Here is a 3,817-nt window from a genome sequence, read left to right on the forward strand (position 1 = left end):
AGTTTAACAACCCTCAAATGCGGTTAAAACAACATTCAGAGGGAAGCTTTATTTAAACCGCGTTCGACTGCAGATAAAACAACATTCAGAGGTGACTTTAACAACGCTCCACGGCGCGTGGGAGTAGCATTTTAAGCGTTTTCTGATCATGTAGGTAAGTGCTTTGATTAACTTTAGACGTGATGCATGCTGGGTGGCAAATATTTTTTATCAAAGGCTCGTTGATGGTAATAAATATACATATAAATATACATTTTACTATAATACGATTGTGTTCGATTAATTAATGGGTTGTTTAATTATTAATTTGTTTATTTTAAATCCTGTAATTTAACAACTCTGACGTCATCGAATGCGACGATGCCAAGGTCCATTGCGATTTCCACTCGGTAAGTTGATGGAGATAATTCTTACATTTACACAGCAAAGAAATGTTTAATGTGACAATAGTTGTGTTTGGAACATTCTAATGTATAAGGTAGCAATCTTAGGATGGTAAATAATATAAGTCATTAAACAAATAACTTTGTTGCACCACATATGCATAGGCTAATAGCAAAAGTAGCTAATTAAACTATTTTTTTGTCGCAAATAAGTTGATAATGCAAGATACAGGGAAATGCAAGATTTTCAGTAGCGATATGTTACCTATATTACACTAGCTCGCAACAATTAAGCCTCTTTTAGCCAACATGATCAGATGAAGAACAGTGTTGCCAGATTGGTTTGTTTTCCAGCCCAGTAATTACTTAAAATCCACACAAAATTATACAATAAACTCCCAGAATGATCTATAATAAACAATACAACTTAATTCATACCAGCACTACTTTTGTGGCTTGTCATGTTTTAATATGAAATAATGAATAATTTAAGTGCTCTTTCAGATATTATATAGGAGCCTACGATAGACACTGCGAATGTAAAATTATTTTCCATTTCTGTACTTTCCCTTAAAATAGCAAAATTTCACCTGCCCAAGCCCATTTTAATACACATAGTACAACCCAGAACCAACTAAATGGGTGGAAAACATTCTGCCTGACAAGACTGATGGAGAATACTGGTGAAAATGTAATGCTCTTTATCTCCTACAGCACACACACACACACACACACACTGGGGGAAATCTGTCCTTAAAAGCAAATGCTGGTCGTATGATCTGTATCCACACATCCATCCAGTAAAACCTTTCATAGAAACTGCCAGTAAACAATAAATACGATAATTGTTTATAAACAAATAATATTATGCTCATAAAAATATGCCAATTTAGCTGTTTTATTTATTCTGCTATATATTATTACAAAAATGTGATTACAGTACAGAATATATATGACATAAACTGCTTCACGTTCACAAGGTCACGTTCTTTCTGATCCCATTTTTAAACCCTAGTTAGTGTGTAATGTTGCTTTCATAGCATAAATAATACCTGTAAAATGATAAAGCTGAAAGTTCACTGCCAGTCGATTTATTTTCTTTAACAGAATTCGCCTTTCAAAGCCTACAGCGAACGGCCGGTTTGGACTTCAGCCCTCTACTTTCTGCTTTAATGATGTCACTAGAACAGTTTTTTGACTAAACTCCGCCCACAGGAATACATCAGTGGCCAGCTAAGCTAACGGCAAGCTAATCTGCTATTGAATCACAACACACTAAACAAACTACACAATCAGAACTCGTTACTTATTTCTGAAGGAGGTACTTCACATAACAAGGAAGACTTCAGCCCATTTTTAGGACAGTGAAAACAGCCCTATAGAGATAAGTAAATTATGTGAAAAATACAGCGTTTTTTTGAACGTGAAACATGAACACGTTATATTGCGCACTATAAACACAATCAAAGCTTTAAAAACACAGAAAGAACGGGAGCTTTAATGTTCATAACAGTTCTAATTGTGTTTGTCCGTTCTTTTGTTATGTTTTAAATTAAAAAGCAAATAATTTTAAAATAAGCAAATAATTCCAACTCATATCTCTCATCTTACCTCCTTGGTACCATCTAGTGCGTAAGAAACAATGTAATCATATTTTCATAAAACGAAAACAATATAAAAAATAGTTTAATATGTTTATTATGGTTTGATAAAATAACTTACAATGTGTTGTATGAGAAAGATACTGCTGACTGTCAGACCACATGAAGCATGATGTATCGCCATAAAAACTAAAATTGAATTTTTTATTAAAAATTTTTGTTTAAAAAAACACCAGAGGGACAATTTAGACCATTGCCTGAAAAAGTTAAAAACACAAAGTCTTCTTGATATATTCCATGTACAAACTCTCGACTGACTTTCCCATTGTAAAGATACTGGTATGTCCCTGTGCTTTTATAGTTGCACACTGAAGACACGTCACCCCCGATTAACAACACAAAATCACTGAATATATCTTCATATGATATATCAAAACACTTTAATCCTGACACTGGTTCATACATGGCAGGTGTAGTAAATATTTACAATTACTGTTAAAATCATGTTTTATGTGTGCTTCCACGATACTGTTTTCTACCGGCTGGTTATTGAAACGGAGGTCTTGCACAAAGAAGGGAAATACGTCAAATCACTTACGTCCACATTCAAAAATAAGGTGGATACAGTTCAAGACTAATATTTCTTTTAATCTTTTATGGTAACACCTCATTTACTTGTTCATTTCAGGTGCGAGCCAAGCCAATTTTATTTATTGGGAAACAGGATAAAAAGGCTTCGAATAAGTGGGTTGCATATATTATTACCCATTGGCACCCCACTCCTGTCACTACAATTTTTTGGAGGAGATGCGGAGGGCTTTATCTTGACAAAAGGTCAGAGTAATGTTTATGTTTATAAATTTAGGATTTAAAATACATGTATATTCCTTTGTTGATATGTACAGATTTTATGATGAAAGTAAACTTGTATTATAGCAACCTCCACAGGACAGCAGCCTGAGAGCCTTGCCATGGAGCGGCCTGAGAGCCCTGCTGTGAAATGGCCGGAGAACCTCACCAAGAAGTCTGAGGCTATATTTGTACTAAATCTTGTTCTTCTGTCTTCTAGACTCTTTCCAACCTATCTTGCTCCTACTACCTCTACTGCTTTTACAACAATTTTCTCTCCACTTTTTTTCCCCACCTCCACTGCCATGCTCTAAGTTTTTGCCACAGAGGAAGAGGAAGATAAAGAAATCTACCTCTTCCCACTATACCACACTTGTCTCTCTTCAATTTGCATCTGTCTCTTCCAGTTCTAAATCTCAGAAGTGGCCACTGGTGAAGAACAGAATAAAGGATAACTTTTCCTGTTACATCTTACTCCACAATTTGCTCCTAGTCAAATATGTCTTCATGTTAATTAAATTCATTTAGCTAACCAGGTATTTGTTAGCCAGTTCACAGTGTTTTAGAGCCCAATGTCCAAGGACTGTGGTCAATGTAAATTCCTGACTTAAAGGGACACTTCACTTTTTTTTGCTAATTTTCCAGCAGTAAGTTTTACCGTTTTAGAATCCATTCAGCTGATCTCCGCGTCTGGCACTACCACTTTTAGCATAGCTTAGCTTAATACATTGAATCTGATTAGGCCATTAGCATCGCGCCAAAAAATAACCAAAGAGTTTCGATATTTTTCCTATTTAAAACTTGACTCTTCTGTAGTGACATCGTGTACTAAGACAGACGGAAAATTTAAAGTTGTGATTTTCTCAGCTGATTTTCTAGGAACTATACTCTTATTCTGTCGTAATAATCAAGGACTTTGCTGTCGTAACATGGCTGCAGAAGGCATAATGATATAACGCAGTGCCCGAAAATAGTCCCCTTAGT

This window comes from Paramisgurnus dabryanus, chromosome 5, assembly GCF_030506205.2.
Source record: "Paramisgurnus dabryanus chromosome 5, PD_genome_1.1, whole genome shotgun sequence".
NCBI classification, from domain to species: Eukaryota; Metazoa; Chordata; class Actinopteri; order Cypriniformes; family Cobitidae; genus Paramisgurnus; species Paramisgurnus dabryanus.